This window comes from Oncorhynchus keta, chromosome 34 (genome assembly GCF_023373465.1).
Source record: "Oncorhynchus keta strain PuntledgeMale-10-30-2019 chromosome 34, Oket_V2, whole genome shotgun sequence".
Classification (NCBI taxonomy): Eukaryota; Metazoa; Chordata; class Actinopteri; order Salmoniformes; family Salmonidae; genus Oncorhynchus; species Oncorhynchus keta.
In genome coordinates, this window is record NC_068454.1 from 34,327,230 (window position 1) to 34,339,959 (window position 12,730).

At 41.1% G+C, this 12,730-nt stretch overlaps 1 long non-coding RNA gene across 1 annotated transcript in view; it reads right to left on the reverse strand.

Moving 5' to 3' along the window:
- Window positions 1-9,304: 9,304 nt before the first annotated feature.
- Window positions 9,305-12,730, reverse strand: part of LOC118367001 (uncharacterized) — a 149,918-nt gene continuing 146,492 nt past the window's right edge. The window contains exon 5 of the long non-coding RNA XR_004822059.2: window positions 9,305-9,815. This is a non-coding gene — a long non-coding RNA (uncharacterized LOC118367001). The remainder of the gene's footprint in view (window positions 9,816-12,730) is intronic.

Below are 12,730 nucleotides of genomic sequence, written 5' to 3' on the forward strand. Positions count from 1 at the left end.
ACTGGCTCACTACACCCTTGTTGGAGAGAATGCGGTCTATCGAGGGGGGATCGCTCTCATATCTTTTGGACTTGCCCCTCAATCGAAACTTACTGGGGAGAAATAAGATCACCATAATTTGTTAGCAAATTATGGTGGGAAATAAGTATTTGGTCAATAACACAAGTTTATCTCAATACTTTGTTATATACCCTTTGTTGGCAATGACAGAGGTCAAACATTTTCTGTAAGTCTTCACAAGGTTTTCACACACTGTTGCTGGTATTTTGGCCCATCCCTCCATGCAGATCTCCTCTAGAGCAGTGATGTTTTGGGGCTGTTGCTGGGCAACATGGACTTTCAACTCCCTCCAAAGATTTTCTATGGGGTTGAGATCTGGAGACTGGCTAGGCCACTCCAGGACCTTGAAATGCTACTTACGAAGCCACTCCTTCGTTGCCCGGGCGGTGTGTTTGGGATCATTGTCATGCTGAATGACCCAGCCACGTTTCATCTTCAATGCCCTTGCTGATGGAAGGAGGTTCACTCAAAATCTCACGATACATGGCCCCATTAATTCTTTCCTTTACACGGATCAGTCATCCTGGTCCCTTTGCAGAAAAACAGCCCCAAAGCATGATGTTTCCACCCCCATGCTTCACAGTAGGTATGGTGTTCTTTGGATGCAACTCAGCGTTCTTTGTCCTCCAAACACAACGAGTTGAGTTTTTACCAAAAAGTTATATTTTGGTTTCATCTGACCATATGACATTCTCCTAATCTTCTTCTGGATCATCCAAATGCTCTCTACCAAACTTCAGACGGGCCTGTACATGTACTGGCTTAAGCAGGGTGACACGTCTGGCACTGCAGGATTTGAGTCCCTGGCGGCGTAGTGTGTTACTGATGGTAGGCTGTGGTACTTTGGTCCCAGCTCTCTGCAGGTCATTCACTAGGTCCCCCCGTGTGGTTCTGGGATTTTTGCTCACCATTCTTGTGATCATTTTGACCCAACAGGGTGAGATCTTGCGTGGAGCCCCAGATCGAGGGAGATTATCAGTGGTCTTGTATGTCTTCCATTTCCTAATAATTGCTCCCACAGTTGATTTCTTCAAACCAAGCTGCTTACCTATTGCAGATTCAGTCTTCCCAGCCTGGTGCAGGTCTACAATTTTGTTTCTGGTGTCCTTTGATAGCTCATTGGTCTTGGCCATAGTGGAGTTTGGAGTGTGACTGTTTGAGGTTGTGGACAGGTGTCTTTTATACTGATAACAAGTTCAAACAGGAGCCATTAATGCAGGTAACGAGTGGAGGACAGAGGAGCCTTTTAAAGAAGTTACAGGTCTGTGAGAGTCAGAAATCTTGCTTGTTTGTAGGTGACCAAATACTTATTTTCCACCATAATTTGCAAATAAATTAATTTAAAATCCTACAATGTGATTTTCTGGATTGTTTTCTCATTTTGTCTGTCATAGTTGAAGTGTACCTATGATGAAAATGACAGGCCTCTCTCATCTTTTTAAGTGGGAGAACTTGCACAATTGGTGGCTGACTAAATACTTTTTTGCCCCACTGTATGTGACGAGCAGTGACAGGTTGGCACCTGACAAACTAGGAAAGTAGATCAATCATGATGGTACTACAGTACTATCCCTCTTCAATGCCACTCCATTCAACCCATCCATGCTCACACATAAAGTACACACTTGCAAACACTTAGGAGCGACGCACACACAGACATGCACACACAGACATGCACACACGGACATGCACACACACGCACAATCTCCTTCTATTTTCTAACCACTACTCTGTAAATGTTCTCTTCTTTTAATAATACAAAATACATCAACTAAACATTCACCAAGCACTATCAAAACAAAGAACAAAACAAAACCACATTGTAGCAATGTCGTTGACTTATGTTCTTCCAGTTTATGAGGCAGCAACCTGCCCGCTGGCCTCCACATATGGGCACCTTGAATTTATCACCACGGAGACAGAGGGACACAAGTTACAGCACTGCCGGCTCTTAGGGTGGGTCTGGTGGAGCCAGATGCACATTGGGATATTGCATGTGCCACCTGCTTGGACAACATATTATTTTCATGGATCACTAGCCTACTTAACAAACAACTTATTATTAGTATATGCCAGTCGGATTACCATCATGTGAAACAGGAATAATACCACCTTATTATTTTCCTTTTTGGGGAAACAGAAATATAATGTTCAATAGCAACTGACCCTAAAAACCCACTTCTCATTTAGAAAACAGCCTGGCATCGATATGAGTCCAAAACAGTTATTCAACTGTCAAGATTGACTACAAAGTGTAAATATGATCATTTTTGTAAAGAAGTCAGTCTTGTCCAAAACATAGTTTTGTACTGGAGTTTGTCACAACATGAATTAAGGTTATTTTAAATCCCGCCCACATATGACAGCACACATGTAATCATCAATTCGGAGTTTAGCTGCACACGACCTGATCCCAATGCCCGTGGTAAATATGGTTTGACTTTGTTTTGACTAAATGTGGGCTGCGGTCCAAACACTTAAAAGACACACCCTCGTCCACTTACCCTCACCTTATGGCCTTAGGGGAATCCCCGTCGCCATCTTGGAGGGTGGTCCAAGCAAGGGATGTTTGCAACATAAACCCCTCAGCCCTCGTTTTTAGTTGGCTTTGCGAGTGTACAATTATGTTCTATCCAGGATCTGAAACTCCCCATAATTCAATTTGTGACGATTGTACTGTACATCCGCTGAGAAAAGTAATCGAAAACATAAAAACAACATCAATGGAGAAGTCAACATACAGTTGAAGTGGGAAGTTTACATGCACATAGGTTGGAGTCATTAAAAGTTGTTTTTCAACCACTCTACAAATTTCTTGTTAACACACTATAGTTTTGGCAAGTCGGTTAGGACATCTACTTTGTGCAGGACACAAGTAATTTTTCCAACAATTGTTTACAGACAGATTATTTCACTTATAATTCACTGTATCACAATTCCAGTGGGTCAGAAGTTTACATACACTAAGTTGACGGTGCCTTTAAACAGCTTGGAAAATTCCAGAAAAATGATGTCATTGCTTAAGAAGCTTCTGATAGGCTAATTGACATCATTTGAGTCAATTGGAGGTGTACTTGTGGATGTATTTCAAGGCCTACCTTCAAACACAGTGCCTCTTTGTTTGACATCATGGGAAAATCAAAAGATATCAGCCAAGATTTCATCCTTGGGAGCAATTTCCAAACGCCTGAAGGTACCACGTTCATCTGTACAAAATATAGTATGCAAGTATAAACACCATGGGACCACACAGCCGTCATACCACTCAGGAAGGAGACTCATTCTGTCTCCTAGAGATGAAAGTACTTTGGTGCGAAAAGTGAAAATAAATCCCAGAACAACAGCAAAGGACCATGTGAAGATGCTGGAGGAAACAGGTACAAAAGTATCTATATCCACAGTAAAATGAGTCCTATATTTACATAACCTGAAATGCCACTCAGCAAGGAAGAAGCCACTGCTTCAAAACCACCATAAAAAAAGCCAAACTACGGTTTGCAACTGCACATGGGGACAAAGATCGTACTTTTTGGAGAAATGTCCTCTGGTCTGATGAAACAAACAGAACTGTTTGGCCATAATGACCATCGTTATATTTGGAGGAAAAAGGGGGAAGCTCGCAAGCCACGGGGGTGGCAGCATCATGTTGTGGGGGTGCTTTTGTAACCGTATAACTTTTGTCCGTCCCCTCGCCGGGCTCGAACCAGGGACCCTCTGCACACAGAAAACAGTCACCCACGAAGCATCGTTACCCATCGCTCCACAAAAGCCGCGGCCCTTGCAGGGCAAGGGGAACCACTACTTCAAGGTCTCAGAGTGAGTGACATCACCAATTGAAACGTTATTAGCGCGCACCACCGCTAACTAGCTAGCCATTTCATATCAGTTACACTTTGCTGCAGGGGGGACTGCTGCACTTCACAAAATAGATGGCATCATGAAGTAGGATAATTATGTGAATATATTGAAGCAACATCTCAAGACATCAGTCAGGAAGTTAAAGCTTGGTTGCAAATGGGTCTTCCAAATGGACAATTACCCAAAGCATACTTCCAAAGTTGTGGCAAAATGGCTTAAGGACAACAAAGTCAAGGTATTGGAGTGGCCATCACAAAGCCCTGACCTCAATCCTATAGACAATTTGTGGGCAGAACTGGAAAAGCTTGTGCAAGCAAGGAGGCCTACAAACCTGACTCGGTTACACCAGCTCTGTCAGGAGGAAGGGGTCAAAATTCACCCAACTTATTGTGGGAAGCTTGTGGAATGTTACCCAAAATGTTTGACCCAAGTTAAACAATTTAGAGGCAATGCTACCAAATACTAATTGAATGTATGTAAACTTCTGACCCACTGGGAATGTGATGAAGGAAATAAAAGCTGAAATAAATTATTCTCTCTTCTATTATTCTGACATTTCACATTCTTAAAATGAAGTGGTGATCCTAACTGACCTAAGACAGGGAATTTTTACCAGTATCAAATGTCAGGAATTGTGAAAAACTGAGTTTAAATGTATTTGGCTAAGGTAAACTTCCAATTTCAAGTGTAAATAAAAACGAATGCAAATTAGTTAGCTAATTAATTAGCTAGCGATCATATAATAGGCGCATATGAATAATTACACAATTACTATAAGTAGATGCAGTTATAATTGAATGTAGTGCATATAAAGCACCCACAATCCACAGGTAGCTGAAAACACAATCATCGCTGGATGAACGAGTGACGATTTTCCGGCAAAGGGTGGTTCATTTAAAAATCCTTCCTTCTTTCCTCCCTCGCCCCTTGCCCTGCAAGTGTATACTTGTCAGACGTTATGATACGTCATCAGAAGTGTTCTCTTAATTTGAGGGTTGAGGGGATAGGGTGTGTCTTTTAAGTGTTTGGACCGCAACCGTGGTTTGACTTCAGGGCTAGTTAGGGACCATCGGTAAATTACACAATGTATGTACATGACAATATGTAAAAATATATATTTCATGCTTAAATACCTCAACTACCTCAACTATAAATTGTAAAAAATCATATACAAATATTGAAAGTATTTAATGAGAACTAAAAGGTGTGTAACATTGTGTAATTTATTAATGGTCAGTAACTTGCCCCAGAGAATGGCTATCCAAAGTCAAATCAATTTTGACATAGTCGCCAGCTGAAGCTAATTGCCAAAGGAATTTGGCTAACTCTTCCCACTTGTGAACACGCACACGAGACACCCACATGAAACCACACCCCGAAACCAACTCGTGTTTGAATTCAGTCATGGCCGCTAGTATTTTTTAATGAACCAAATCAAGAATGTCAGCCGCCTTTTAAGATTCTGCATAATTTAAGGCATACACAGGGCACTCAAGCTGTAAAACAATGGTCTGCTCCAGAAACAAACGCTACAATACAGCAATTTGTCCACAGGTCTTTGCTTAGCACTAGAACCTCTTCCAGCAAACCTGTCTAATCCACTTTGCTGGTGACTTTAGGTGTCATGACTGATGACCACTACAAAAGTAATGCCACCAAGAACACATTTTCTAACGGTCTTTCAGAGGGACACAGGATCGATAATAGGACAAATGAAAAAGTCTACATACTGATGCATGTCGCTGTAACATTCTTGATAGCACTGACAACTTCAACAGAGAAGTTGTATTTTCCCTGAAGTGTGAAAAGAGAGAGGGGGCATGTAATCAATAATGGCACACTAGCTGTAGACTTTTGTCTGTAATATTAGTCATTAGAAAAACGGGTTACAGCTATTTTAGACATCAGCAAGAAATTTGTGAGTTTGAGCTATGTTGAATATATTTACAGATCATGGATTTGTTTGTGATTTATGGTGAATATATGTAATACACACACACATATATATATATATTTGTTTACATATTTATGGATTATGGTTTTATTTACAAATTATTTTCATATGTTCACAGATCATAGTTTTATTTGATAGTTATGTTGAATACACGCACAACATTTCCATGTGTGAGCACGGTGTCCCCTGCTACATTAACCAGCGCGGGCCTGGGGGAGAGATGCAGCCCAACTGATTCTGTGCAGTGCATGAGCAAACACCCCCGCACTCACCCTCCCTCGTTCTCTTACAGCTGGTCACGCTACTCCAATGTGACCAACCAGCCTCCCTCCCTATAGACCTCTCCACATTTCCTCCCATCCCCCACAGGAGCCGCAGCACACACAGCCCCACTGCATTCCAATGTTCTGGGTGTAGTTGCATGCCACACCAGAGCCTAGGTGGAGGACCAACCTGGCTTTTAACCTTATTTTGCCTTGCCATCGTATTCAATAGGCCCCGATCAATAGGAACGAGATTCAATGGGAGAGATCATGGACCCTGTATACAGTGAGAGGGAAAAAATATACACATTCACATTAGACTTCCTTAGAGTGCTGTAGTCACAACTGAGGTTGAATCTATAGAAAATATTTCTGGTATCATAAAGTCCTGGATAACAGGTTTTCTTTCATGTTTGGGAATAAGTCCAAGACTGCCAGTTTAGCAAGCAATAGGGCCAATACACACACACACACACACACACACACACACACACACACACACACACACACACACACACACACACACACACACACACACACACACACACACACACACACACACACACACGAGTGACTGAGTGTGAGAGGCGAGAAACTGTCCTCTGTGTCAGAAGCAGGTAGCATTAATGTCAGGGCAGATGGCTCAATCCTCTACAACTGAAACTGCAGTCCACCCACGGCTCCTAACCCCCAGACTACATACCCATGGTCGATGTGTGTGACCTAGAAGGCAACTGTCCCTCACACATGTCCTCGGTGAATTTAGAGTGCATTCTCACTTACAGAAATAGCCCAAACGAACACATGCTCTCAAACTCAGGGCACTCTAATCCTTTGACCCAGCATTCATCGAACTGTATTTGCAAACAAGCCCTATTTCCAATTTAGAAACATTACATTTTCACAGGTTAGAAATAGATACAATGCCAATTTAAATAGTTGGCAGGCAATACTGTAAACAGCTCATCTTGAGGTCACACAACCTCCATTTACTCTCTACAAGGCCTCAATGTCCATAGGTATAACATGCAGGTAGCAAAAAAAGTATGATAGACGATCCTAGATTGGCGAGTAATTAGTCTTTGAATTGTACAGCGAAACACTGATTACTGTGGATTGAGTTGGTTTGGAGGTACAGAACAGTGAGGCGTAGGTATTTGATGTTGAGAGGAGAGATTGTTTGTGTCCCCAGCTGAATGTCAGATACCTTTGACAGAGTGAAAGGTGATACCAGAAGGATAACATCCTTTGATCTCCTAAAGGGAGATATGATGTACAATTACCACTCTCACTAAATCTAGATCAAAAAGACATTAAAAGGTAGGTTTAAAATGGGAACAGGTGCAAATGTTTCCTCCACCCTCTCCCCATCCCCAAGTATAAACAGTATCAATACAGACACAAGTTACCTCACTACCCCTGAATGTCACTGGGTAATAGGGAGGCAATCAGATGCTATTACTGAAACAGTAAGGGACAGTTTCCCGGACACAGATTAAGCTTATGATCTTGCATTACAAAGCAGAGAATCTCCATTAAAATGGACTAGGCTGGAAAACCAACCCTAACTTAATACAGAGGGGAACAACAAGCCGGAAAAGTCGATGCTGATATGAAAACAATTATATGACATAACCAACCATATGAAACAACTCTTGATTATAGATATAGATACTGTATGAATCATTAGAATGGGCTGCACCCCAATTACAAGGGAAGCTGCCCCCCTCTCTGTTGTCATCTATGCATAGTCACTTTAATAACTTTACCTACATGTACATACTACCTCAACTAACCGGTGCCCCCGCACATTGACTTTGTACCGCCACCCCCCTGTATATATTGTCATTTATTACTGCTGCTCTTTAATTACTTGTTACTTTTATCTTTTATTCTTGTCCGTATTTTTTTGAAACAGCACTGTTGGTTAGGGGCTCATAAGTAAGAATTTCACTGTAAGGTGAAACACCTGCTGTATTCGGCGCATGTGACTAATAACATTTGATTTGATTTGAAGTTGCATAACACAACGTCTCTTGAATAGGAGTCATTTTCTTCAAATACAATATCTCTGAGGCACTCTACTAATAGATTCGAGGCCTTACATATGCTTGCATCATGCATTATATCACAGCTTTGGCAGTAGCAATAGAGGAGTACTTTGGCAGTAACTAGTTTTTTATGTGTGAAACAAAGATACCACTGAAACCTCCCTGGTTTGATAGTGGTGGTAGTATGTTATCAACTGCTGCACTCTAGTGGTGAGTTGTATACACTACTACTGTAAGAACAAGGTACTAATGGGATAAACCATTACTCTGTGCGAGTAATGATTGCAATCTCATCTTGAAGGAATTGGGGAGCCGCCTGTACAATTTTGTTCCTTCCTTTCTAGCATTTTAATGTCACAACCTCAACAACCTAAACTATTAGCAATATAGATAGAACACTAATTATTGACAGATTGATTCTGCTCCACATTGATCGTACATATTATGAAGTGACAATAGTCTATCATCAGTGGAAACCTTTGTTCAGCATGTTGGACAAAGTGAGACGAAATCATTGTTTATAATGTAACCTCTGTGGAATTACATGCTGAGATTAAGATGAATTCTTCACCAGTAAGTGCTTCCTAACTTGATTTTCCTCTTGTAGGTCTATACATTTCTGGAGAACAGAGTTTATATACTTTAATTGTATAAGATGCAGTAGTAACACGACGGATACAAAGCATGATGTGCTGTTGAATGGTGTCATTCGCTGCCATTATCTTGCTAATGGTTCCATTTGGGAAACACAACTTCTCTTTATTAGATTTTACCTCCAGGGTGATTCCTTTAAAATACAAAAAACGACATGTGGCATTTGTCACTAATGAAGCCAACTTCTTATTTGTTGGGCATTTAGTTTGCCTTTTTACCTGAGATATTTCTTGCTCACTTCTTGTCACCTCTTACTTGTGATGATTGACTGATGCTGAGTGGCGGAACAATGATATATGAGAATAACAATATAAGGCTTGGGAACCATTCCTTCAATGTCTGCTAAGAACCGAAGCTTTGATTTTTAATCAAATTAATTCCAAACTGTAGCCTATCATGACAAAACCACAGTCCACATCTAAAAATGTTTTATTCGTCTTTTTTTGTTAATTGTTTAAGTATGACACTAGAGGGCGCTATACCACTGTATCACATTTGTATCAGTATCAAATTCTAACATATACTTTTTTAAATACATTTCCAAACAAACATAACTCCAGACTTTCATAACACTTATGATGAAAGCGTGACTCCGCTTGGTGTCACATTAACAAGCGCCCTATGGCTGCCTTTCAAATGACAGATGAAAATACTGTACTAGAAAGCCTTATAACCAGCAACATTCTGAATGATTTGTGATATTAGCTGAAATGCCTCCTCAGTAAGACTATGTGCCTACAAAGACGTATGTCTAGAAGAATGATAATGGTGTAGTAACTAAGTGTAGGGTCAAGAAGATACAATTACGTAGATCTACTGTGCTTGAGTAAGTAGGTAGTTACAGACTTGTCCCATCACTGCAACTCCCCAACGGACTCAGGAGAGGCGACGGTCGAGAACCATGCATCCTCCAAAACACGACCCTGCCAAGCCGCACTGCTTCTTGACACACTGCTCGCGTAACCCGGAAGCCAGCTGCAACAAATGTAAATGTAACAAAGTGTTAGAGGAAACCCTGTCCAACTGGCAACTGCTGTCAGCTTGCAGGTGCCCGGCCCGCCACAGGGAGTCGCTAGAGCGTGATGGTACAAGAAAATCCCAGTCGACCAAACCCTTCCCTAACCCGGAGCATGGTGGAGAATGGTTAATGATCTTATTTCCTATTTAGTTCTAGTATGAAAAAGTATGAAAAAGAGCAGAGGTGTCATTCCAATAGGTGGGGCGGCAGGTAGCCTATTGGTTAGAGCGTTGGGCCAGTAACCGAAAGGTTGCTGGCTCAAATCCCTGAGCTGACAAGGTAAAATTCTGTTGTTCCACCCCTGAACAAGGCAGTTAACCCACTTCTCCCTGCTAGGCTGTCATTGTAAATATTTCTTATCTGGTAAAAATGTTGGTGGACTCTAAGACTCACATTCCTTTCCTTTTTTAGCAGAGAAGCTTATTTTGTTTCTTGACAAAAATAACCACAGGTCTGGAGGATACAGATAGCTCAAGGGGTATGCTTAGATATGCAGAAAAATAGAATTAACCATAATGATTATGTCTCTTGATTGCATAAAAAAGCTGTTTCAGGTGTTTGAAAAATGCCCAATTCTTAACCACCCCCAGGACATCCTTGCTTACTTTGTGCCCCCTCAGATTTTTGGGGTGCATGACACCCCTGAAAAATAGTAAAATGTTCTCGTCTCTATTTGAGCTTGGCAGTCTTAGTGTGTGAGCGGTGTCAAGGGATTTACACACCCACTTCCACACACCCACTTCCACACACCCACACTTATATACACTGTGAGAAACAGGCTGTACTGTAGGTGTACGGTCATAGTTTCCCATGACTTCTTGGCATGTAAAGTATTATCAGGGCTCAGGATGCCTGCTTAACATTACTCACCATGGATTCTTGTCTGTTGAAAACAACACTTCTCAGGAAATGAATAATAATATGAGCATCCAATTTGAATCCAATTGAGATTGATAAACACAAGATCTTGAGGAATTCATAAGGGTGCTGTAACCAAAAACATGTCTTAAGTAGACAACACATCTCATCTAACGACTAATAGCTTAGAATTAGGCTATGACTTTATTCTGATTGTTGCAGGTGTGGTTCAAGAGAAATGACTAGAGGGTTTGGCAAGTTATATAATTTGAGGCCTACAGTAAGTGGTCTGTAATTGAGGCAGATGTTTTATACTACAAAATGGTCTCAATTGCTTGTTGATTCCACACATTAATTTCTGTCATAGAGGGTCAGTTCAGAAAACACAATGAGAGATCAGTGTATGGTCAATGTATTGGTACACAACAAAGGGCCTAAACAATCGATCTACATCGAAAACTGTTCTGGGCAGTTTTCATAACATCACTACAGGCTGTCAGGGGAAAACTAGCATGTGTTGCCTCCTCCCCCAGGCTGTTGTGTTGGGTCTGAACGTCAGTGTTCTAGAATGTGTTCTACTGACAGTAGGTTCTAAGCACACCACAAGCTACCACACTTTTCCCCAACACTTATCCAGTCCCAGGAATAGGGTAGTCTAGTCTCTAGTCCAGGGTTGTTCAATTCTGGTCCTGGAAAGCCAAAACACTTCTGGTTTCTGTTTTTAACCGGTAGTTAATTGCACTCAGCTGCTGTCCCAGGTCTGAATCAGTCCTTGGTTAGAAGGAGAGGATGAAAACCAGAAGTGTTTTCGCCCTCCAGGACCGGAATTGAACAGCCCTGCTCTAGCCTGTGACAGGCTATAATCAATTTTCAATTTGCTGCCAATGTTAGCGAATGCCTGTTCTCCATTGCATAGTGGTCTTCACTACAAAGATAACAACAGATTATTTAGACATAAGGCTCTGTCATTTTAGTTGCTGTAACTGGCTCATAGTTGTTCAAAATCATTGTTTTGCTTTGAAATATTAACATGTTAGAATAAGGGATGAGAATATTATACAAAAATAATACATACTTGAAAATTAATTTCATATGGATACATGTCACACATTTTCCACCGCACCTAATAGACATGGATAGGCTATACCAGGGGTAATCAATTTATCGGCGTAATAACCCATGCGACCCCAAACTGTTCACACCCCTCTTGTTGGTGGAGAGAAAATCTTACCGTTTTAAAGCTCATTTCCTGCAATTCTACACATTCTTCCATGTCTTATGTGTGTTTCGACCATGGGTCGAAGCCCAACCGAGTAACAATAAATACAACATTTGGGTCTGGATCCGGTCCACGGTCCGCCAGTTGAGTATGGGGGGGCTATACAGTACTAAACCAAATCATCATTAAAACAGAAATGGCATATATTTTTATTGTATTGTATTTATTTATTTTACATCTTCCCATTCTAAATCCTCGAATATGCTAGTTTAATGACTTTAAGTATTTGTTTTACTGTTATGATAGCACTGTGCCACCAGTGGGAGTAATAACACCAATGACGGTAACAACAATGAGACATTATAAGTTAAATAATGATTCATCATTTTGCTGTTGCTAATGTTATTCACTTTCATTTAGCTACTGTACCTGTAGACTTCCTGTCATTGTGCTAACGCTAGTTAGTTTTGGCTTGCGAAACTACCGCTAACTTCCGTCATACTGCACGCAGAAACATAACATGGTATCCACAAGTTCATTTGACTCTGGGTAAGTAGAACAATTGTATCTTATAGTATTCCTTTATTATAGACCATTATTATAGGCTTTAGCCCCGGACGGTTTTGGTCCAGCCCTTTTTTTGGTCCAGTAAATAGGGTGTCCAATCAAAAACACATCTTTTGACTAATGGGTAAAATCATATGTTAATTGTGTAGATCAGGGATAGGCCGATTCCAGTCCTCGGGGCCTGAGTGGTGTCACACTTTTTTTTCCATCCCTAGCGAACACAGCTGA